Here is a 26,362-nt window from a genome sequence, read left to right as displayed (position 1 = left end):
TTCCTATATGAGTTCTAGAAGTTTGGGAGTGGAGTCTTTTGGGTTTTCCACATAAAGTATCATATCATCTGCAAAGAGAGAGTGTTTGACTTCTTCTTTGCTGATTCAGATGCCTTTTATTTCTTTTTGTTGTCTGATTGCTGAGGCTAGGGCTTCTAGTACTATGTTGAATAGCAGTGGTGATAGAGGACATCCCTGCCATGTTCCTAAACTTAGGGGAAAATCTCTCAGTTTTTCCCCATTGAGAATGATATTTGCTGTGGGTTTTTCATAGATGGATTTGATGATATTGAGGTATGTGCCCTGTATCCCTACACTTTGAAGTTTTGATCAGAAAGGATGCTGTACTTTGTCAAATGCTTTCTCAGCATCTATTGAGAGTAACATATGGTTCTTGTTCTTTCTTTTATTAATGTATTGTATCACATTGATTGATTTGTGGATGTTGAACCAACCTTGCAGCCCAGGAATAAATTCCACTTGGTCGTGGTGAATAATCCTTTTAATGTTCTGTTGAATCCTATTGGCTAGTATTTTGGTGAGAATTTTCGCATGTGTATTCATCAAGGATATTGGTCTGCAATTCTGTTTTTGCTGGAGTCTTTGGTTTTGGGATTAAGGTAATTCTGGCCTCATAAAATGAGTTTGGAAGTTTTCCTTCCATTTCTATTTCTTGGAACAGTTTCAGGAGGATAGGTATTAATTTTTCTTTAAATGTTTGTTAGAATTCCCCCGGGAAGCCATCTGGCCTTGGGCTCCTGTTTGTTGGGAGATTTTTGATGACTACTTCAATCTCCTTACTGGTTATGGGTCTGTTCAGGTTTTCTATTTCTTCCTGGTTCCGTTTTGGTAATTTATATGTCTCTAGGAATGCATCAGTTTCTTCCAGAGTGTCAAATATGCTGGCATATAGTTGCTCATAATATTTCTCATAATTGTTTGTATTTCCTTGGTGTTGGTTGTGATCTCTCCTCTTTCATTCTCAATTTTGTTAATTTGGATTCTTTCTCTTTTCTTTTTGATAAGTCTGGGCAGGACTTTATCCATCTTATTAATTCTTTCAAAGAACCAGCTCCTAGTTTCATTCATCTGTTTGATTCTTTTGGTGTCTATTTCATCAGTTTGTGCTCTGATTTTTATTATTCTCTTCTTCTGCTGGGTTTAGGCTTTCTTTGCTGTTCTTTTTCCAGCTCCTTTAGTTGTAGGGTTAGTTTGTGCACTTGAGACCTTTCTTATTTAATGAGAAAGGCTGATATGTATTGCTATATACCTTTCTCTCAGGAGTGCCTTTGCTGTGTCCAAAGATTTTTAACAGTTGTGTTTTCATTTCATTTGTTTCCATAAATTTTTTTCAATTCTTTTTTAATTTCCTGGTTGTTCCATTCATTCTTTAGTAGGATGCTCTTTTGTCTCCCTGTATTTGGGTTCTTTTCAACTTTTCTCTTGTGATTGAGTTCTAGCTTCAGAGCATTGTGGTCTGAAAATATGCAGGGAATGATTCCAGTCTTTTGGTACTGGTTGAGATCTGATTTGTGACCCAGGATGTGCTCTATTCTGGAGAAGGTTCCATGTGCACTAGAGAAGAATGTGTATTCTGTTGCTTTGGGATGGAATGTTCTGAATATATCTGTGATGTCTATCTGGTCCAGTGTCTCATTTACAGCCTTTATTTCCTTCTTGGTATTTTGCTTAGATGATCTGTTCAATTCAGGGAGGTTTAAAAAAATTTTTTTAAAATTAACATATAATTTTATTATTATTTGCCCCAGGGGTACAGGTCTGTGAATCATCAGGCTTATATACTTCACAATAATCACCATAGCACATACCCTCCCCTATGAACATAACCCAACCACCCTCTCTCTACCCTCCTCCCTCCAGCAACCCTCAGTTTGTTTTTTGAGATTAAGAGTCTTTTATGGTTTTTCTTCCTCTTAATCCCATCTTGTTTCATTTTTTCCTTCCCCCACAACTCCCCACTTTGCCTCTCAAATTCCTCATATCAGGGAGATCATATGATAATTGTCTTTCTCTGATTGACTTATTTCATTCAACATAATATACTCTAGTTCCATCCACATCGTCACAAATGGCAAGATTTCATTTCTTTTGATGGATGCATAGTATTCCAGTGTGTGTGTGTGTGTGTGTGTGTGTGTGTGTGTGTGCGAGTGTGTATCACATCTTCTTTATCCAATCATCTGTTGATGGCCATCTAGGTTCTTTCCATAGTTTGGCTATTGTGGACATTGCTGCTATAAACAATCAGGAGCTCATGCCCCTTTCGATCACTACATTTGTATCTTTAGAATAAATACCCAGTAGTGTGATTGCTGGGTTGTAGGGTAGCTCTATTTTCAACTTCTTGAGGAACCTCCATGCTCTTTCTTTCTCAAGATTGCTTTGGCTATTTAGGGTTTTTTGGTTCCATATAAATTTTAGGACTGTTTTTTTTTTTATTTCTGTGAAAAATGCCATTGGTATTTTGATAGGAATTGCACTGAATCTGCAGACTGCTTTGTCTAGTATGGGAATTTTAACAATATTAATTCTTATAATCCATGAGCATAGTATATCTTTTTATTTGTTTTTGTTGCCTCCAGGTGTTTTTTTTTTTTTTTTTTAACCAGTGTCTTACAGTTTTCAGAGTATAGGTCTTTCACCTTATTTAATTAGATTCCTAGGTATTTTTTTCTTTTTTGGTGCAATTGTAAGTGAAATTGTTTTCTTAATTTCAACTTATTTCATTTAGCATAAATCCCCTCCAGTACCATCCATGTCAATGTAAATGGTAGATATCCATCCTTTCTGATGGCTGAGTAATATTCTATTCTATATATGAACATCTTTATCCATTCGTCCTTTGAAGGACATCATGGCTCCTTTCATAGCTGGGCTATTGTGGACATTACTGCTATGAACATTGGGGTGCATATGTTCCTCCTTTTCACTATAACTGTATCTTTGGGGAGAATACAAGTGGTGCAATTTCTGGGTCATAGGGTAGCTCCAATTTTAACTTCCCGGGGAAACTCCATACTGTTTTCTAAGAATGGTTGTACCAGCTTGCATTCCCACCAACAGTGTGAGAGGGTTCCTTTTTCTTCATTTCCTTGACAACATCTGTTGTTTCTTGTTTTGTTAGTTTTTGCCATTCTAACTGGTGTGAGGTAGTATCTCATTGTGGTTTTGATTTTTTTTTTTCCTGATGGTAAGTAATGTGGAACATTTTTTCATGTGTCTGTTGGCCATTTGTATGTCTTCTTTGGAGAAATGTCTGTTCACATCTTCTGCCCATTTCTTGACTGGATTTTTTTTTCCTTTTCTTTTCTTTTCTTTCCTTTTTTTGCGGTGTGTGTGTGTGTGTGTGTGTGTGTGTGTGTGTAGTTTGGGAAGTTCTTTATAGATCTTGGCTACCAGCCCTTTATCTGTAATGTCATTTGCAAATATCTTCTCCCATTCTTTCAGTTACCTTTTAGTTTTATTGACTGTTTCCTTTGCTATGCAGAAGCTTTTTATCTTGATGAAGTCCCAGTTGTTCATTTTGCTTTTTTTTCTCTTGCCTTTAGAGATGTGTCTTGCAAAAAGTTGCTTTGTCCAATATTGATGGTCACTGCCCATGTTCTCCTCAATGATTTTGATGGATTCCTGTCTCACATTGAAGTCTTTCATCCATTTTGAGTTTATCTTTGTGTGTGGTACAAGAAAATAGTCCAGTTTCATTCTTCTGCATGTGGCCATCCAATTTTCCCAGTTCTATTTATTGAGTAGACTGTCTTTTTTCCACTGGATATCTTTTCCTGATTTGTCAAAGATTAGGTGACTGTAGCCTTGAGGGCGCATTTCTGATCTTATTCTGTTCTATTGATCTATGTATCTGCTTTTGTGCTAGTACTATGCTGTCTTGATGATCACAACTTTATGATATAGCTTGAAGTCAGCCAGTGTGATGCCCCCAGCTTTGGTTTTCCTTTTCAACATTTCTTTGGCTATTCCAGGTCTTTTATGGTTTTACACACATTTTAGGATTCGGAAAATGGTGAAAATGGGGATTGGTTTGAATGTATAGATTGCTCTGGGCAGCGTAGACATTTTAACAATGTTCATTCTTCCAAGCCATGAGCATGGAATTTATTTCAATCTTTTTGTGTCCTCCTCAATTTCTTCCAGAAGTGTTCTGTAGATTCTAGAGTACATACCTTTTATATCTTTATTTAGGCTTATTCCTAGGTAGCCGATGGTTTTTTGGTGCAATTGTGAATGGGATCACTTCCTTAATTTCTCTTTCTTGAGTCCCATTGTTTGTGTATAGAAGTGCAAGTGATTTCTGTGCATTGATTTTGTATCCTGTCACATTGTTGAATTGCTGTATGAGTTCTAGCTCTTTTGGGGTGGAGTCTTTTATCATCTGCAAAGAGAGAGAATTTGACTTCTTCTTTGACAATTTGAATACCTTTTCTTTTTGTTGTTTGACTGCTGAGTTGAAACTTCTAGTACTATGTTGAACAATAACAGTGAGAGAGGACATCCCTGGAGTGCTCCTAACCTTAGGGGAAAAGCTCTCGGTTTTTCCCCACTGAGAATGATATTCACTGTGAGCTTTCCATAGAAGGTTTTTATGATGTTGAAGTATATTCTTTCTATCCTTATGGTTTGAAGAGTTTTAATCAAGAAAGGATGCTGTATTTTGTCAAATGCTTTCTTTGCATCAATTGTGAGGATCATACGGTTCTTGTCTTTTCTTTTTTTAATGTGCCCTATTACATTAATTGATTTGCAAATGTTGAACCACCCTTCAAGCCCAGGAATAAATACCACCTGGTCATGGTGAATAGTCCTTTTAGTGTACTGTTGGGTCCTATTAGCTAGGAACTTGGTGAGTATTTTGGCATTCCTGTTTGTCAGGGATATTGATTTGTAATTTTTGTGGGTTTTTTTGGTGGGGTGTTTGACTGGTTTGGGGATCAAGGTAATGCTGGCCTCAAAGAATGACTTTAGAAGTTTTCCTTCCATTTATATTTTTTGAAACAGCTTCAGTAGAATATGTATTATTTCTTCTATAGTGTTGGTAAAATTCCCCTGGGAAGCCATCTGGCTATAGACTCTTGTTTTTTGGGAGTGTTTTGATTACTGCTTCAATTTTCTTGCAGCTTATTGGTCTTTCAGATTGCCTATTTCTTCCTGTTTCAGTCTTGGTAGTTTATAAGTTTCCAGGAATGCATCCATTTCTTCCATATTGCCCAATTTGTTGGCGTAAAGTTGAGGATAAAAATTTCTACTGATTCTATTTTGTTGGTGTTAGTCATGATCTCCCCCCTTTCATTCATGATTTTATTAATTTGGGTCCTTTCTCTTTTCTTTTGGATAATTCTGGCCAGAAGTTTATTATTCTTATTCTTTCAAAGAACCAGCTTCTAGTTTTGTTGATCTGTTTTACTGTTTTTTTTTTCTTCCTGGTTCCTATTTCATTGATTTGTCCTCTAATCTTTATGAATTCTCTTCTCCTGCTGGGTTTAGGCTTTATTTGCTGTTCTTTCTCCAGGTCCTTTAGGTGTAAGGTTAGTTTGTGTATTTTGGATTTTTTCTAATTTTTAAAGAGAGGCTTGGATGGTTACATACTTACCTCTTAGGACTGCCTTTGTAGTATTCCATAGGTTTTGATCCCATTTTTGATTCTCACTAGTTTCAGTGAATTGTTTAAGTTCTTCTTTAATTTCTTGGTTGATCCATTCATTCTTTAGCAGGATGCTGTTAAACCTATAGGTGTTTGAGTTCCTTCTAAATTTCTTCTTGTGACTGTGTTTCATTTTTAAAGCATTGGGTCTGAAAATATTCAGGGAATAACCTCAGTCTTTTGGTATCTGTTGAGACCTGATTTGTGACCCAGTTACGTGAACTATTCTGAAGAAAGGTCCATGTTCACTTGGGAAGAATGTGTATTCTGTTATTTTAGGGTGGAATGTTTTGTATATGTCTGTGAAGTCCAACTGTCCCAATGTGTCATTCAAAACTCTTTGTTTCTTTGTTGATCTTCTGCTTGGATCTGTCATTGCTCTGAGTGTTGAAGTCTCCTACTATCAACGTACTATTATTGATATGTTTCTTTACTTTGGTTACTAATTGGTTTATAGAATTGACTGCTCCCATGTTGGGGGCATAGATATTTAACAATTGTTAAATATTCTTGTTGGATAGACCCTTAAGTATGATATAGTGTCTCTACATCTCTTACTACTGTCTTTGGTTTGACATCTAATTTGTTCGATATGAGGATTACCACCCCAGCTTTATTTTGAGCTCCATTAGTATGGGAATGCTTCTCCATCCCTTCACTTTCCATCTGGAGGTATCTTTAGGTTTGAAATGCCTCTCTTGTAGACAACATATGGATGGGTCCTGCTTTTTTTTTTTTTCTTAATCCAATCTGATACTATGTGTCTTTCAATTTGAGTATTCAGCCAATTTACATTTAGAGTAACTATTGAAAGATATGTATTTAGTGCCATTGTATAACCAGTAAAGTCCCTGTTTCTATAGATTGTCCCTGCTGCTTTTTGGTCTGTGTTGCTCCTGGGGTATCTCTTCACTTACAATATTCCCCTTAATATTGCAGGGCTGTCTTAGTGGTCACATATTATTTCACTTTCTGTCTGCCCTGGAAACTCTTTATCTCTCCTTCCACTATGATTGATAGCCTTGGTGGATAAAGCCTTACTGGATAAAATTCTTGGCTGCATTTTCTTTTCATTTAGCACCCTGACTATATCTTGCCAGCCCTTTCTGGCCTGCCAGTGTCTGTGGATAGTTCTGGTGTAATTCTGATGTTCATCCTTCTATACATAAGAAATTTCTTCCCCCTAGGTGCTCTCAGGGTAGTTTCCTCAGCTGTAAGATTTGCAAGCTTCACTGTTACATCAAGATGTTGATCTTGGGAGGAGTCATCTCTGCCTCTTGGGCATGAATGTTTGTTTCCTTCCCCAGATTATGGAAGTTCTCAGCCATGATTTGCTCAAATATAGCTTTGAGCCCTCCCCCTCCCCTCTTTCTTCACCCCTTCTTGGATCCTGATGATCCTGATACTGGTTCTTTTCAATGTATCATTAAATTATCTAAGTCTCTCTTTATGTGCTATGTGTTATTTTTCTCTTTTTTCTTCAGTTTCCTTCCTTTCCATCAGCCTGTGTTCTAGGTCACATTTTCTCTCCTCTGCCTCACTTACCCTAGCCATTAAAGCATCTAATTTAGACTGCACCCCATACATAGCATTTTTACTTTTGGTCTGATTAAATCTCATTCTGCCCTTAGAGATTCTGTATTGTTATGTATGCTTTTTTCAAGCCTAACTATTAGCTTTATATTTGCTTTCCTGAATTCCATCTCTGACATCTATCAATACCTATTATCTATTATATCTACTATCTACTATCTAATATCTATTAGTTCTGTGGCAGAGGACATTGTCTCTGGTTCTTTTCTTTGTTGAGCATTCATTCTCCTAGTCATTCTGTCAAGGGATGGTTGAGCAAATGAGCAGAATCCAACATATCAACCACAACCCAAGTTGTGTATTTGTGGAGCACAACAAAAAGCATGGAGAACATGGCGAGTTAGAGAGAAGGGGGTTGGGGTAAATTGGAAGGGGAGGTGAATCATGAGAGACTATGGACTCTGAAAAACAATCTGAGGGGTTTGAAGTGGCAGGGGGGTGGGAGTTGGGGTACCAGGTGGTGGGTATTATAGAGGGCACGGATTGCATGGAACACTGGGTGTGGTGAAAAAAATAATGATACTGTTATGCTTAAAATAAATAAATTTTAAAAAATGCACCCTAGAAAAACAAAAGACAAACAAACAAAAAACCCAAAACAAAATGCAGCCTAGATAAAATCCGAAGTGATCAAAATCTACCACAGATATGCAAAGAAATCCAAGATGATCCAAAACAAAACAAAACAAAACAAAAAGGTAGGGGGGAGACTATAATCTGTCAGGGTGGACAAAGCAGGGTGATCTGCCTGTTCATGATTGATTATTGGTCTCTGTGTCAGAAGACTCTATATCCCAAAATTGCAAAGAAGTCAGAAAAAAAAATATATATCAAGATAAAATGGATAGAGTGAAAAACAGTCTAATATTGGGCATAAGTCTGTAAAACATGGCTGTAAAAAATAAAAGTTAAAAAGTGACTTAAAAACAGAAGTTGGGAAATTAGAATCCATTTGAAGTGGGAACAGGGTGAAAAAAAAAAAGAAGAAGAAAAAAAGAAACAAAAGAGAAATGTAAAATTTGAGCCTCAAGTATAAATGAGTCATGAGGGAACACCTGGAGCGCCATATATTATTTTCCCCTGGTGCTGGAGTTCTACAGTCCTATGAGAAATGAGCTTATCATTCCCCTGTTCTTCCAGACTGTCTTCTGAGGGAGGGGCCTGCTGCCTGGCTTCTCAGGTGTCTTTGCCTGGGTGGAGTTGCCTACTTCTTTTCAGGGGGATGGGCTTAAGGTGAGCTGGTTGTCTGTATGGCTTTTGTTCCCTTTCTCTTCTCTTTCTGCTTCTCTTTAGAGGGTCAGAATAAATATGATGGTGCAGGAATCTCTGGCCTAGATACACAAGGTTGGACTCCCCTTTCTTCAATAAACCCTCCAGGTCAAACCATCTCCACTTCTGTGTGTACCAAACTCCACAGACTCATGCTATTCATGCCTGCTGCAACCCTCCCAGGGGACTTCTGGAGACCCACGAGCATCTCTGTGCTTTGTGCCTTTGCAATTGCTAGTGGCCATGGGCTTTTTCACGTACCACCCTCTTCTGCAGCTCCCAGGTCATGGCTGGGTGCCCCCTGGTGTCCTTTCAGGGGCCACACTGCCCTGAAAGCTGTTGTTCTGTGGTTGGTGCAGCCACTTCGTATCTCCCCTGGGATGTTAAACAGCGTTCACCTCCTTGTCCTTTTCAGGGTGGTCCAGCAGAGAGTGATCTCCCTACTGGCCCAGCTCAATGTTTATGGTGACCAGAGCTGGGTCCCTTCTGGGTTCACTGACCATAACCAGTCTCCCTGCTCCACTGCTTGCACACTGTATCAGTTTAGGCTCACCTGTTCTTTCTGAGTATCCTGGGATCCTGAGACCATGATGATCCACCTAGAATTCTGCCCTATTCATCCCCTGTGCCCATTTCAGAAATAGATGTCTCTCACTGGAGCAGATTTCTAAGGGTCCCTATTTTGTGCTCTGGTGTTATATCACTTTCTGGTGGCTGGCTTATGAAGGCTCCCTCCCCTCCATGGGGAGGGGTATTTCCCCATGGAAATCTTTAGATTCAAGGTTCTATATCTCCTACCTGGCAAAAAGTAGTCATTTTTCTTCTTGTAGAGACCTAGATAAATTTTCTTACATCTCTTGTTGAATTTGTGTGTGTTCATTACACACATAAATTCAACAAGAGACGTAAATTTGAGGGACCAGATGAAATGAGGTCCCCTACTCTGCCACCATCTTGCACCTCCCTCTTGATATTCTCATTTTTGTTCATGCATCATTTCCTGATTTTTTTTTTTTTTAGTAGTTGTCTATCTGTGTTCTCTTACAGCTCACTGACCATTTAAAGAGTGTTATTTTAAATTATTTCTCAGGTAACTCATAGGTGTCTCTTTCCTTAGAGTCAGTTTCTAGAGATTTATTTTGTTTCTTTGATTTTGCCATGTGTCCTTGTTGCTTCATATGCTGTGCTATATATATGAAAGAATAAGCACCTCTACCATTCTCTACAAACTGGCTTTCTATGGGGGAAGCCTTCTACTAATCAGCCTGGCTAGAGATTCTGGAGGGCTCTAAAGTATTTTCTGGAGATGTGTCTTCTGGGCTTGCACATATAATTTCCCAGCTACAGAGGTTTACCTTTTTCTTTTTCTGAAGTTCATAACCTATCATTTCCTCTGATGTCTATCTGAATTGCAGGTTCTCAGGTGCTGCAAGAAGCTACTGAGTTCTCCTTTGTTCTCAGTGTCCCTCAGACATCCAAAGTAAGTCAACTCCCTGTCAGTGTTCCAAATTGGGTTAGACAGAAACCAGGACTTGGTAGTACATGAAAAGCTGGAATGTTAGATGGTATTCTACTCTTTCCTTCCTGAGGGAGAAGTCATGAATGGGGTATTTTATCCTGGTCCAAGCTGAGCTGTGCCAACTTGGTGAAAGCGTTATCTTGGATAAAACTTAATGGCTTTTGTTACTCATTTCAGCACCACTATTCTTGCCTCTGCAGTAGCCTGGAGTACTATAACTTCTTAATTGTTTTCTGGAGTTCTCAAAAAGACTCTTTGTACCACTTACTGCTGTCAAGTTGGTGTCTCTGTGGGGGAATGAGGTTTGGGCTTCCCATTTATCTTGTTGATGTCACTCCTAATTGGAACATTTTTGAGAGTGAACTTAATTTATATGTAATATATAACAATGGGAACACTTTTGAGAGGGGTGGTTAAAATCATTAAAACGATATAATTTTTGGAATTTATTAACTTTGTAAGATATTGGCTTTGCTACACCGGTAGCACCTATAGAACAGTTCTATTTAAAAATATTTGCAAAAAAATCTTTGCAATTAAATTATATACTTATGTATGTTAAGCCAAAATATCTGTATATATTTATAATAACTACAAAAGCCAAGTAAATTTATCTTGAATGTTGAAATTTTAAATTGAATTACAGTGACATTAACAATGGTGAGAGCTGTTTCACTTTCATCATAATGAACTAAACTTGATTCCCTACAATACAAGAAAACAATGAATTTTTATTGGATTTATCCTAAATAACTTTCTCTCTGAAGTGTCTGAAGACTTTGAAGTGAAATTGACATATTTTAACACTTTGAGAAGTTCTGCTATTGGAGACAACCCACTGGTAGTTCTCACTTTACTTTTGTACATGCAAAAAACACTTAGAACTGAAAATGAGCAAAATAATTTATAAATTTGCTCCAAATGAAGTCATGCTTTATTTGGAAATATATAAGTACTAACTCCTGAAGCTACATGTGTTAAATCTGCTTCTTTGGGCACAGTTCTTACATAACAACTACTAACTTTTTATAGAAGGAATTACATTGTCCTTTTTTTCCCCCCTTAGGTAATCATTCTGTTGAAGCGTAATTTATGTAACCCATAGGAAAATGCACAGATTGTAAAGGATAGAATTCAATAAACACTTTGAATCAAGAAATAGAACATTAGCACCATCCGATTCTCCCACCATTATACATCCTTCTTCCCTAAGGGTAATCATTATCCTGATACTTAGCGTTGTCAGTTATGTTGCTTACTTTTAAAGTTCACATGAAATTTTTTTTTCCTTTCACTCCTTTGCCTCAATATTATATTTGTGAAATTCATCCATGTTTCATATAACAGGCGCATCTCTCTTTCTTTGCTGCAAAGTATTCTTGTGTGTGAATGCCACAATTTATTTAGCTGTTTTACTAAATTTCCACTATTTCTTTTCAGTTTTGATTATTATGAACACTCTTGTACCTTTTGGGGGTGTTTATATACTCATTTTTGTTGACTATATGCCCAGTAGTAGAGTTGCTATGTCATAGGGTAGTCATGTGTTCAGTTTTAATAGATACTACAAAACAGATGTTCTGCATCTGGATTACTTGGGCTCACCCATATTTCCTGCCGAGGCCCAGTAGCTTCAGGCAACTCAGGGGCTGGGGGTAGGTCACCGTATAATTAGTTGCTACACCGAGTTGCCATTGAAGGCAGCAGCATGGAATACTTCCCTCTTCTGATTTCTTTGTAGGGAAGGGGTAAACTTGGTTAGTCCCTCTTTACCCCCAAAGCCCAGGAAGTGAGGAGTGGTGGGCAAGAGAATTGCTAGTAAGTAAGAGGGTATCTAGAGATTGGCATTTTCTTTCCTAGTTGCTCTTTGTCATGGTCTTGTTGACTTCCTCTTCCCTGAGAAGGGGAAAGATCAGGAAAGAAGTTTGAGAAGATATAGTGTATGATAATGCAGGTGAGGAAGGAAATTTGTGTTTCCAAATATGTACAGAAAATGGATCTGGCCCATTTCCATATACAGCAGGATTGAGACCATGCAATTTGGGGTTTCAGGCTTGCTGTTCTAGTGGGTAACAAAGGGGCATGCACATCAGAAGAACATGGTATGAGGCCTCCAGCTGGAAAATATGACTGGATCTCTCAAGGGACTACCAAACCTAGACAAATTACTTGGGATAAATTCCTCATCAGTGAATCTGTTGGTCACTGGTTCCCCACATCTTGTCTATGGACAGCAAGCTTGATCAGTGGTGATGATCAAAAGAAAGGAAACAGCAGCATTGCCTGGGCTGTTCCAAACCAGATGTCTTTTTCTTTGACCCCTCTGAGGTTAGACCCAAAAGAAGGGACATTGCAGGGAAGGAGGATGTGCTATGAAAGAGAATCCCCACGTACTCCATCCGTACCTGCCTAAAGAGAATCCCCACGTACTCCATCCGTACCTGCCTAAAGAGAATCCCCACGTACTCCATCCGTACCTGCCTAAAGAGAATCCCCACGTACTCCATCCGTACCTGCCTACAGCTTTAAGTCTAGTTGCAAGGTAGGTGGGAGAGTCTATCAAATAAGTGATTGATATTTAAAAATAAACAGGACTTCATAAACAAAAACATTCTGTTATAATTAATGGAAGGGAGAGCAAATAAGTGGACTAGAGAAGAGACAACAGTAGGGGTCCTGCTATCCAGTAAAAAGAATGGTTCACAGGGCAGAATTAAAGGTATTTATTAGAAAAATAAAATAGTTTTATATTTGTACGCAAGTTGTTGAAGCTGCTGGATCAAATCCATTACATAATCTGACATGAATTACTTGGCTAATGTCACCTGCACCAAGAAGACAAGGCCTGCATCTTTTTTTGGCCCCCAGTATATGCCTATGCTGGGACTTAGCAGATGATGGTTCAATATTTGGTGAATGGGTAACATGAATGATCTATTTTTCTCATTACCACTATTTATGTTCTAACTAAAAGCTTGCACAGACTCCTAATGATAATTAAATGCTTTCTGACGGCAACTGTTTGCGAAAGTATAATACCATAACATTCAACTTGCAACATCTTTTGAAAAATCTAGCTTTGTGTCTAAAGTTAAAGGAGTAGTTAAAGTAAAATTTACAGAGATTCTGCTTTTCAATTAGCAACTGGTATTAGTCAGTCTAAAACTTTAACTTATTCCTAAATTGAGAAAAAACTGCACAGAAAAATGTGATTAACAAATAAAACAAATACTTATTTATATGTCTACAAGCTTCTTTCCCAAATTGGTTTACTTTACAATTGGGAGCAGATTGGGCTATTAAAAGTTGCCTATTGCTACTCAGTTTGAACTTTATGGTATTTTTATTACATTGAGAAAGATTTGTTCCAAGAAAATTCAATTACTAATTGCATAAATAATGGTGAGTTCCGGCCAATACCAGAATGGCAGGCTAAAATTTTATCTGTTCAAGTTTAGTGTGATCCAGGAATCTACCCACTTTTTGTGGGGTGGAATACTCCTTGGGGCATTGAATTACTAAAGCATTAACAGAAGTTTATCCTACAGTGATCTTATTTATATGGTAATTATTTTAATCACATGGCATGGACTCCAGGATGGATGTTTTACAGAAAGTTCCATAACAAGTCATTCATATTCATTTAATAATCTATTAGGGGCCTATACTAGAACAAACAAGCAACATTTCTCTTTTTTATGTTTAATAAACCTTTTATTTTAGAACAATATGGGTGCAAAGAGTTCCCATATACTCTGAACCTAGTTTCCCTATGGTTAACATCTTGCATTAGTATGGTACATTGGCTCTTATTAATGAACCAGTATTGATATATTATTAGCTAAAATCCATAATTTATTCAGATTTATTTATTACCTAATGTCCTTTTTTCATTCCAGGTTCCCATTCAGGATACTACATTTTATTTATTTATTTATATGGTCATTTATTTATTTGAAAGAGAGCGAGAGCATATATGCAGGGGAGCAGCAGAGGCAGCAGGAGAAGCAGGATCCCCACTGAGCAGGGATTCCCCCCAAGGGTTCTATCCCAGGACCCTGGGACCATGACCTGAGGCACAGGCAGACACTTCAACTGACTGAGCCACCCAGGCACCCCAACACATTACATTTAATTGTCATATCTGCTTTGGCTCCTCTTGGCTATGACAGTTTCTCCAACTTTTCTTGATTTTGAGGACTTTGACAATTTTGAGGAATATTCATCAGGTATTTTGTAGAATATCCCTCATTTGGGATTTTTTTTTTTTTTTTTGAAAGAGAGAAAGCTGGGGGAGGGGCAAAGGGAGAGAGAGCATCTTAAATAGGCTGCACACCCAGTGCAGAGCCTGATGGAAGGCTTGATCTCATGACCCTGAGAACATGATCTGAACCGAAATCAAGAATCAGACATTTAAATGACTAAGCCTCTCAGGTGCCCCTCATTTGAGACTTCTCTGATTTCTTTTTAAAATCATGACTAGACTAGAGTTAGGTGTTTGGAGGAGGAAGACCACAGAAATAAAGGGCCATTCTCATCACATCATATCAAAGCTACATACTATCCTGGGGGAAATTGGAGGGGAGATGAACTATGAGAGACTGTGGACTCTGAAAAACAATCTGAGGGTTTTGGAGAGGTGAGGGGTGTGAGGTTGGGGGAGCCAGTTGGTGGGTATTATGGAGGGCACGAATTGCATGGAGCACTGGGTGTGGTGCATAAACAATGAATTCTGGAACACTAAAAAGAGATTTAAAAAAATAAAATTTTTTAAAAAAAGGTACATAACTATCAGCATGTCTTGTTGCTATTGATATTGACTGGATCACTTGCTTGATAATATAGTGTTTGTCAGTTTTCTTTACTGTGAAGTTACTTTCTCCCAATACTCTTTGGAAGAAAGTCAAATTAACCTATATTTGAGGACAGGTTAGATTTCTTTAAAATTCCAGTTTTATATTAATTTTACTCTGGCATTACCTTCTGGATCATGTTACACATGAGTATGCCACTCATGTACCAGTGTTCATACACAAAATCTCTTTTTTCTTGTCTCTACATAAAGAGATCCAAGAAGACCTACACAGAGAGATCTCAAAGTCAAAATCCTGGCTATGAATAAGCTTCTCTTTATGCCAGAAACTGATCAAAGTTTATACACTGAAGCCCAAGATTTGAAAGGGCAGGTTTTTTTTTTTTTTTTTACATTTTTATTTAAATTTAGTTAGTTAACATACTGTGTAATATTAGTTTCAGGTATACAAAATAGTACACTTCCATACATCACTTGGTGCTCATCACAAGTGCACTCCTTCATCCTGAAAGAGAAATTTCTGAAAATTATTCATGTACATTCAAAAATGAAACTCAAGGATGAAACTCAGACATAAAAGAAGCCACTACCTCTTGTTTTGGTAGACTGTAGATAAAATGACACTAGAATATGGATGCAGCACTCTTTATTAAGGAGTAATGGACTTGCAAAAGCCCAGCTTTTGAAATGGTTAGTGGTTTTTCCCCCCACCCTGAAAACTCCAGAGATTTGACCTGCTAGCTTCTATTTCTATTTGGAAACTGGGTTCAGTACCCAGTGAGTCTCAGGGGAGAGAAACATAATTTCTTTCTCAAAGGAGGACACACATTCATCATTTCTTCTTGTTGTTTTTACTGTTAGCAATTATTTTTTATTGTTTTTACTGTTAGCAGAATAAAAAAAATAGTATTAAAAACAAGAAATAGTGGCAAAAAATGCCCTCTAACACAAATAGTTGGTTGGTCTTCACTGAAATGAAAGTAAGTAAGTCCTTTCATAGCCACATTTCCAAAATTCCAATTAGTGGACTGTCTCAGTCTGTTTTTAAGAGCCCTGTCTGGATTAAATCCTGGACCGATTTCTTTATTACTTAGGTAGACATAACTAGCAACAGCACTAATGCAAATCTACTGAGGGTCTCTTCCATTTTGGGGGCTATCGCCTCTTTTATTCCTGGCTTCTAATCACCTGGGTAAGGAAAGAAATTCCCTTTGGACTTTCAGCCCTTAACTTTGGACACCTGAGCTCCCTGAGTCATTTTCTTCATTCTTCCTGAAAGCCTCAGCAGAACTGGCTACTAACCATCCTCCCTTATTTTCTGATATGCTGTTGATAAAAAATGAACTAGTAAAGAGGAAATGTTTAATGATAATTAGGAAAAGGAATACCATGTGGCATTCTATAGGATAAATGCATTTGGAATTTGTAAATTCTGTAGAAGATGGCCCTGAAGGAAACAAAACAAAACCAACCAACCAACAAAACCCCAAAATGTTCCTTATTCTTCTGATACCAGAGGAGCTGAGAATAGTATAGTAGCACACTGTGTAATAGACATAATTTCAAATATTATTATTTCAACAGGTAATCAGTATAAAACTATCAATAAAACAATTCACATTTTTTTTTTTACTGTCTGAAATTCAGTTTGCATTTTATACTTATGGCACACCTTAATTCAGAAGCTACATTTTCAGTGGTTACAATGAAATAGTCCAGCTAACACAAAATTGTGTTTTTAAAAAACTAAAAAAAATTTTTCAGTGTTCCAAGATACATTGTTTATGCACCACACCCAGGGCTCCACATAATACATGCCCTCCTTAATACCCACCACCAGGCAAACCTAACCCCCAACTCCCCTCCCCTTCAAAACCCTCAGTTTGTTTCTCAGAGTCCACAGTCTCTCATGCTTCATCTCCCCCTCCAGTTTTCCCCAATTCACTTTTCCTTTCTTTCTTCTAATGTCCTCCATATTATTCCTTATACTCCACAAGTAAGTGAAACCATATGATAATTGACTCTCTCCACTGGACTTATTTCACTCAGCATAATCTCCTCCAGTCCCGTCCATGTTGATACGAAAGTTGGGCATCCATCCTTTCTGATGGAGGTGTAATATTCCGTTATATATATGAACCACATCTTCTTTATCCATTCATCTGTTGAAGGGCATCTTGGCTCATTCCACAGTTTGGTGACTGTGGCCATTGCTGCTATGAACATTGGGGTACATATGGCAGAAAGTATTTTACACTGCTTCAGTGTAGGCGTCCCAAGTTATGCTACACATTTTTCAAGTACTCAATAGCCATCTGTAGCTAGTGGCCACCATACTGGATAATTTAGGTATTGATTGAGATACAAAGCACTTTTAAGTTGGATAATGAGAGTTCATAAAGGTGGTCCTTACCATCTCTGCAAGACAGAAGTTCAAAGTCCTTTTTGAGGGTTAGAGAAAAGCCTGCTGGTGTGTGGCAAGGCTCTGATGCAGCCAGAGGTTTAACTGTGTGGTAGAACAACTTACTTCTGTGGCTGTGAGATTGCCCTGGTACTACTGGTCAGTACAGCACTGGGAAAAACACCACAAGTCTGGATTTCGTGAGACTTGGGAATTCTTTAGGAACTTGTGGTATGAGATCAGGGGGGTAAGTGAATGTAGGATAAAGATATAGCAAAATTGAGACTATGGTCCAGGATGTAAGGAAATGACTTAAGTGAGACAATCAGGTAAACAGGGAGGTGTGAAGGGACAGGATGGGTAATGAGGGCAAAGTGGTGGCTTCAGTGTTCAGACAGGATAGTAGGATTGGAGAGAGGGTTTCATCATGTAATACTATAATAGGGTGTTAAAATAGGTTCTTCCAGTTGAACAAAAGTACCATATATCCTCCTTCTCTATCTAAATTCCTCCACTTGACTCTAGAACAGCATAAGCCTACTAAGGCCCATGGACCAACTCTGGCCACAACACATTTTTGTAATTAAAGATTATTTGGAGCACAACCATGCTGATTCATTTCTTTTTGTCTGTAACACACTGCTTTTTCAGAATCACCTTAAGAGCTTAACATATGCTTCCCAAAATTTGGCTGACACAGAGATTAGTTCCTGAAAAAATGTCTCATGAGGAAAGCCTAATCTGAGGGTACCTTGTTAGAGCAAGGGGAAGGGACCATAGTGGCAGTGATATGGATCTGATATAGTGACTGGTCTCCTCCTCTTCCCCAGTTTATTTTACCATCAAATTTTCCACCTTAAATTATACAGTTCAGTGGATTTTAGATTAGTCACAGAGTTGTGCAACTATCACCATTATCTAAATGTGGAATATTTCTGTCTCCCAAAAAGAGACCCCATATCCATTAGCAGTCATTCCCCATTCCATTCCTTCCACCCATCTGCTGTAGTTAACCACTAATCAACTTTCTGTATCTATAGATTTGCCCACTTGGGACAGTTCATGTAAATGGAATTATATAAAATATACCCCCCCCCCTTTTTGGGGTCTGCTGGCTTATCTATGTTTTAGCATGAATCAGTGCTCTATTACTTTTTATGGCTGTGTAATACTTCATTGTGTGGGTATACCATATTTGTCTATCCATTGAACAGTTGAGGGATATTTGTTTTTGATATTACAAATAATGTTATTAAATATTTGTGTTTCAAGTTTTTGTTTGAATGTCTGTTTTCACTTTTCTTCAGTGTATATCTGAGAGAGGAATTGCTGAGTCATACGTAAATTTATGTTAATCATTTTGAGGAATTTCCAGAGTGTTTGCAAAGCTGCTGTAGCATTGTACAGTTCCACCAACAATGAGAATGCAATGTATGAGAATTCAGATTTCTCCACATCTTTGCCAACACTTCTTATTGTCTCTCTTTTTTTTAAAAAAGATTTTTATTTATTTATTTGACAGACAGAAATCACAAGTAGGCAGAGAGGCAGGCAAAGAGAGAGAGAGGAGGAAGCAGGCTCCCCGCTGAGCAGAGAGCCCGACGCGGGGCTTCATCCCAGGACCCTGGGACCATGGCCTGAGCTGAAGGCAGAGGCTTTAACCCACTGAGCCACCCAGGTGTCCATCTCTCTCTTTTTTTTAACCAATAACCAGACTAGTAGGTATTAAGTGGTATCTGATTATAGTTTTGGTTTTCATTACACTAATGATACTGATGTTGAGCATCTTTTCATGTATTTATTGGCCATTTGTATATTTTCTTTGAAGAAATGTAATCAATTCCTTTTGTCAATTTAAAAAATTAGATAACTTGTCTTTTTATTATTGAGTTACAGATTGCTGTTTTTGAGTTGTCTTAAAGGATTTCCCATACAGGTCTGTTGGGAAGAGTGAGAAGGTCAGACCCTCAGAGACCACCAGAAGTCAGAGCCTGGGAGCTATGTTGTATGAGACCATAAGGAGCAGATATTACCTTTGCTAAAGGAATGTAGATGAGTCTCCTAAAAATCCATAAAAGCACTAAAGGGAAAAAGAGCCAGAATTTGGGCATGAAACACAAAAGATTTCAGTGGCATCAGTATAATGAGACTTCTCTTTTTTCCTTACATCTTTCCCTCCCACTTACCTCAACTTCCCTAGAAGTAAAAATGAGTGGTTAATTAACCAGTAACAGGGGAGGAGATAGGCAAATAGCTCAAAGAGTAAGGGAGGAGAAGCACTTGAATGGACTAAAAGAGTGAAATTTTGATTTAGATTTAATTGAACTTTTTTACTACATCAAAGCTATTTATTTACTATGAAGCTATTTATTAACACCCAGGAGGAACCAGAAAAAAAACATGGGACCTGCCTGAAATTTCATTCAGGGGTGGGAAAGACTGAACAAGTTCAATGGACTCAAAGACAGTTGTATGAAAATAAACACTAAGCTAGTTTATAATGTCACCCCTACTCAGTCCAGCTTATTTGATAAACCAGTTACAAGATCTTAGAACCGGTCAGCACTCAGTATAAACTTCTAAGGACTGACTGTGTGTGCATGGATGGTGGGGGCACATCTAAGGGAAGTGAATTATGAGGAAAGGAAGAAAAGTCTGAGGATGTGAAAGGCCCGGATGTTGGCTGGATGGTCAACTTTGATATTGTAATCCATTTACAGGATGGTGGGAGTGTGGTAGGAATGAAAACTGAGTCTGACTTCAAGGAAGCTGAGGGATGGCCCTAGAGTCTATGGATGACAGCCATATGTATGTTGGGAGAATCCTGTATGGACAGAATAACTGTGACTATTGATAAGTGTTTTGGAGCTATGGTCTGGAAGCTTCAGTGAGGAGTATGCCAACCACATCTTGGTTTGCTTTTGGGTTAGACTGGAAGAAAGGATGGCCACTAATTGAGAAACTTGAGGAAAAAAAAGAAAGTATGTGTACAGTTAATAAAGTTTGGAAAGGGACAATGAAAGAAGCCAGCCAACGTTGTTAATGGGAAGAAGCAAGGAAAACGGATAAGTTCAAGGGCAGGGATAAGACCAAGAGGATAGTAAGGGCAGGGTCTAAAGAGGTTAATGCAGAGAGGCCAGTGATTTTATGGACGAATGGGTTGGAGGAAGTAGCAGGCAGACAAGGGAAGTGGGAACAATGGAACTACTGGCAGAAATACTTGGTCTTAAATTTTCCATTATAAATTTGATATATTGGTGTCATCAACTCGGTCATATGAATAACGACCCCATTAAGTTGCACCCCCCAAATGCCATAGCTAAGAAGAACTTGGGGTTTATCTGACTAGTGATTTTTTTATTGTGAAATTCTTCAATTTTATAAAGGGAATTTCCAGTGGAAATAATAGACTGTAATTTGTTTACTTGGCAAAATACCATTAGACTAAGCTAAGGACCTTCTTACACAAAGATATGATAACAGAAGTTTACCTGCCAAGTGCTTTTAGAATGAGATGGTAGGGAAAATTTTCCTGACTTGCAAAGCAAAGAGATAACTCTGAAAGATATGATATTATTATAGATTAAGGAGAACATAGCTATGAAAAAGTGGGAATGAAAACCTTGGCCAATTAATGAATAAACTGGGTGAGAATCAAGCAAAAGACTAGTTGGAATGGTTTTAAGTTGTTAGCCAAAGATTTATCCTTAATATTGGAATAAATTTGAAAAAACCTTTTCAGGACTGCCTTGTTTAGATTTTTTGCCTCTATCTTCCTTACAGGGTGTATTTGGTGCTTAAAAGGGACAGAGAGGAAAAAGGAGGAGAGTGTTAAATAAAGCACAAAAATACTTAGATGATATGTTATCAAATACGTAAGAAGTTTATTAAAAATTTACTTCTGCATTTTTAAACTTTATTTTCTTTAATCAAGGTGTGCCTGTTGAATCTTGATCTTGCATCTAACACTGCAGCAAGAGCTATGCATGATTTAGCGAAAGTGGAGGCGTGATACTTGACTTCATGGAGCTTACATACTCTTAGGAAAACAAGACAACCACATGTCTACATGTGGTGACACAAAGGACAATGCAGGAGACTTTGAAATAAATTACTTAACTGAACGTGATCATGCATATCAACATAAATGAAAAATAACAATTTCATAGTTAAAGTAATTGCTAGATTATAGTAAGATAAAGAATGTTTCTTGCAAGATACTATTTCATAACAATTGCAAAAAAAAAAGTTGCTCTTGACTATATCTGTTAAAGCCAAATTCTAACTCAATAAAGGTAGGCAATCCATCAGAATTATTTCCTAGAGTTTGCTCCATTGAACAGTAGTATCCTGAGATGTTTTGAGAAAAAGGATTCTATTGTCAAATTTGGGAAATGTGGCATACCGTGTCTCCTTCTTGGGCAATTATAGTAACATTTGCATGCTAAAGGTTCTGAGAAACCCAGGATGTTTCTGTACAATTCTGGGACAAAAACAGACACATAGATCATTGGAACAGAATAGAGAATCCATAAATGGGCCCTCAACTCTATGATCAATAAATCTTTGATAAAGCAGGAAAGAGTATCCAGTGGAAAAAGTCTCTTCAACAAATGGTGCTGGGAAAATTGGACAGCCACATCCCGAAGAATGAAACTGGACCATTTCCCTACACCACACACAAAAATAGAGTCAAAATAGATGAAAGATCTAAATGTGAGACAGGAATCCATCAAAATCCTTGAGGAGAAAGCAAGCAACAACCTCTTCAACCACAGGCAACAACCTCTTCAACCTTGCCACTGCAACTTCTTCCTAGAAACATTACCAAAGTCAAGGGAATCAAGGGCAAAAATAAACTTTTCAGACTTCATCAAGATCAAAAGCTTTTGCACAGCAAAGGAAACAGTCAACAAAAGCAAAAGACAACTGACAAAATGGGAGAAGATATTTGCAAACGACATACCAGATAAAGGGCTAGTACCCAAAATCTATAAAGAACTTATCAAACTCAACACCCAAAGAATAAATAATCCAATCAAGGAATGGGCAGAAGGCATGAAAAGACATTTCTCCAAAGAAGGCATACAAATGACCAAAAGACACATGAAAAGGTGCTCCACATCACTTGGCATCAGGGAAATATAAATCAAAACCAGAATGAGATACCACCTTACACCAGTCAGAATGGCTAAAAATTAACAACACAGGAAACAACAAGTGTTGGCAAGGATGCAGAAAAAGGGGAACCCTCTTACACTGTTGGCGGGAATGCAAGCTGGTACAGTCACTGTGGAAAACAGTATGCAGGTTCCTCAGGAAGTTAAAAATAGAGCTACCCTATGACCCAACTATAGCACTACTAAGTATTTATCCAAGTGATACATATACAGTGATTCAAAGGGACATATGCACCTGAATGTTTATAGCAGCAATGTCCACAATAGCCAAACTGTGGAGAGAGCTTAGATGTCCATCGACAGATTAATGGATAAAGAAGTGTGTGTGTGTGTGTGTGTGTGTGTGTGTGTGTGTAATGGAATATTACTCAGCCATCAAAAAGAGTGAAGTCTTCACATTTGCATGATGTGGATGAAAGTAGAGGGTATTATGGTAAGCAAAATAAGTCAATCAGAGAAAGAGAAAACCATACCATTTCACTCATATGTGGAATTTAAGAAACAAAATAGGTGAACATAGGGGAAGGGAAGGAAAAATAAAATAAGAGGAAAACAGAGGGAGGCAAACAATAAGAGACTCTTAACTATATGAAACAAACAAGGTTGCTAGAGGGGTGGGGTGGGGGGATAAGGTACTTGGGTGTTGGGCATTAAGTAGGGCACTTGAAGTAATGAACACTGGGTGTTATATGCAACTGATGGATCACTAAATTCTACTTCTGAAATTAACAATACAATATGTTTTAATTAATTTAAATTTAAATAAAAAGAATTTTAAAAACCTTACAAGCCTACACATCCCAAACTTATAATTGCTGAACCACTTTGGCAAATGGTATGTTAAAGGATACACATGAGATGCTCAGGATTTGATGACTTGGAAAAGCAAAGTAAAACTAATTTGCACCTGGTTAGGGATTTATTTATCAACATTCTGAATAAAATCCAAGGCCCTAGTGACCTAATCTCTGCACAGAATCATAGTAAGTGAAAAAACAAATATGACTCCAGGTGTCTTGAGGAATAGTATAGACCTTTACTGTTGGAGTTTTATACAGCGTACCACGTAAAAGTCTTCCCAATGATTTTCTTTAAATATCTACATTTCCTAAATGTCTGTTTTCATCCAGTCATCAATATATCTCCCCTGCTCTATTTTAATGCATGTTTCTTCTACTATCTTGCTGCTCAACTCTGTTTGCTTCTTTCTTCATCTCCACTCTTTTTGGACCCATCTTCCAGCTGGTAGTGACTGCTAAGACTTGAGCCCACCTACTAGCTATATTATTCCATTCTGAGGCAGTTGTGGAACCCAGAAGGTCCATTACTCTTATTTCTCTTGATCCCAGTGGGGGGGAAATAGGGGGAGCTTCTTGACAGTCCTCTTCTCACTTTTACTCTCAAAGTTTTTCTTAGGTTTTATAATTGAGCACTTTTAGTGATAAGCTCCCTATTATCTATCAAAGACAACACATCTAATTGGATTGAATGTCCCTGAAGGAATTTTAATTATTTAAAGTGCTAACAGTTCTTTGTTATATCTGATTAAAGCCAATAGATATTCCTAAGGAATAGTAACAAAATTTTGCCAGATTCAGATCTATAAAATAGCTTCTATTCTGCATTTAAACTTAGGATTTCCCCCCTTTTTACTTCAAAAAGTTGATAAATTAACCAGAACAGTGCCTCCTCACTCAAAGCTACAAAAGTAGAAATCAATGAAGTTGAAAAATTAAGATAAAACTATACATATAGTTGAGTGCTGGTGTAGGGGATAATGGTACCCCAGAATGGAAGAGAACCTAGTGCTATTGATGCAGAGCGACCAGGAAAGCTCCATAACCCATACCCTTTTCCATCCATGAACTTGGTCTTGGAAGGCAGTACAAGCTCCATGACGGGGTGATATCAGGGTAGTATTCAAGTCTGATTGAAATGAAGAAAGGATAGCAAAGATGCCACATACCTCAGCCTCTGGGCATTTCTTCACCCTGACCTTTCCTCCTATATCCTGAGAACTATATGGGGTGAAGCATGCTTATTTGAGAGTTAGCTTATTAAATCTGATTTGACATAATGTATATAAAAATTGAGTGACTAAAATAGAAAACCCAGTAATAGAGATGAATTCCAAAGTGCATGCAACTGAAACACAACTGATTTCTGTGCCTTGACTTTGTATCCTGCCACATTGCTGAATTCCTGTATGAGTTCTAGCAATTTTGGGCTGGAGTCTTTTGGGTTTTCCACATAGAGTATCACATCATCTGAAAAGAGTGAGAGTTTGACTTCTTCTTTGCCAATTTGAATGCCTTTTATTTCTTTTTATTGTCTGATTGGTGAGGCTGGGACCTATAATGCTATGTTGAACAACAGTGGTGAGAGTGGGCATCCCTGTCATGTTCCTGATGTTAGGGGAAAAGCTCTCAGTTTTTTCCCATTGAGAATGATATTCACTGTGGGCTTTTCATAGATGGCTTTTATGATATTGAGGTATGTTCTCTCTATCCTTACAAGAAAGGATGCTGCTGCATTTTGTTAAATGCATTTTCTACATCAATAAAATAAATCAATTTTATTAATGTGCTCTATCAGGTTGATTGATTTGTGAATGTTGAACCACCCTTGCAGCCCAGGAATAAATTCCACTTAGTCATAGTGTATAATCTTTTTAGTGACTGTTGGATCCTATTAGCTAGGATCTTGGTGAGTATTTTGGCATCTGTGTTCATCAGAGATATTTGTCTGTAATTTTTGTTTTTAGTGGTGTCTTTGTCTGGTTTGGGGATCAAGGTATTGCTAGCCTCACAGAAAGTGTTTGGAAGTCTTCCTCTCCTCTCCTTCCTTCCTTCCTTCCTTCCTTCCTTCCTTCCTTCCTTTCCCCCTCTCTCTCTCTCTCTCTCTCTCTCTCTTTCTTTCTTTTTGAATCAGTTTCAGAGGTATAGGTATTATTTCTTCTTAAATGTTTGGTAGAATTCCCCTGGGAAACTGGTCCTGGGCTCTTGTTTGTTGGGAGATTTTTGACAACTGCTTCAATTTCCTTGCTGGTTATGGATCTGTTCAGATTTTCTATTTCTTTCTGGTTCAGTTTTGGTTGTTATGTTCTCTAGGAATGCATCCATTTCTTCCCGATTGTCAAATTTGCTGGCATATAGTTGTTCATAATACGTTCTTATAATTGTTTGTATTTCTTTTGTGTTGGTTGTGATCTCTCCTCTTTCACTCATGATTTTATTAATTTGGATCTCCTCTTTTCTTTTTGATAAGTCTGGCCAGGACTTTATTCATCTTATTAATTCTTTCAGAGAGCCAGCTCCTAGTTTTGTTGAGTTGTTCTACTGTTCTTTTGGTTTCTATTTCATTGATTTGTGTTCTGATCTTTATTATTTTTCTTTTTCTGTTGGATTTAGGCTTTATTTGCTGACCTTTCTCCAGCTCCTTTAGTTGTAGGGTTAGGTTGTGAATTTGAGACCTTTCTTATTTCTTGAGAAAGGCTTGTATTGCTATGTACATTCCTCTTTGGACTGCCTTTGCTGCATCCCAAAGATTTTGAATGTTGTGTCTTCATTTTCATTTGTTTCCATGAAATTGTTTAATTTTTCTTTGATTTCCTGGATGACCCATTCATTCTTGAGCAGGACACTCTTTAGCCTCCATGTTCTTGAATTCTTTCCAAATTTCCTCTTGAGTTCAAATTTCAAAGCATTGTGGTCTAAAAATATGCAGGGAATGATCCCAATCATTTGGCACCAGTTGAGACCTGATTTGTGACCCAGGATGTGATCTATTCTGGAGAATGTTCAGTGTGCACTAGAGAAGAATGTGTATTCTGTTGCTTTGGGATGGAATTTTCTAAATATATCTGTGATGTCCATCTCATCCAGATGTGATGTCTTCTGAAAAGTGCTCCATG

At 37.8% G+C, this 26,362-nt stretch overlaps 1 long non-coding RNA gene across 1 annotated transcript; it reads left to right on the top strand.

The window, feature by feature from the left end:
* Positions 1-477: 477 nt before the first annotated feature.
* LOC116585242 lies at positions 478-23,174 on the top strand. The gene is made up of 2 exons (XR_004283512.1): positions 478-507; positions 23,082-23,174. It is a non-coding gene; the product is annotated as an uncharacterized LOC116585242 (long non-coding RNA).
* The last annotated feature ends 3,188 nt before the right edge of the window (positions 23,175-26,362 follow it).

The sequence above is a fragment of the Mustela erminea genome, chromosome 2 (genome assembly GCF_009829155.1).
Source record: "Mustela erminea isolate mMusErm1 chromosome 2, mMusErm1.Pri, whole genome shotgun sequence".
NCBI lineage: Eukaryota > Metazoa > Chordata > Mammalia > Carnivora > Mustelidae > Mustela > Mustela erminea.
Note: the sequence above shows the minus strand (reverse complement) of the source record. Positions and strands in the feature narration are given on the sequence as shown.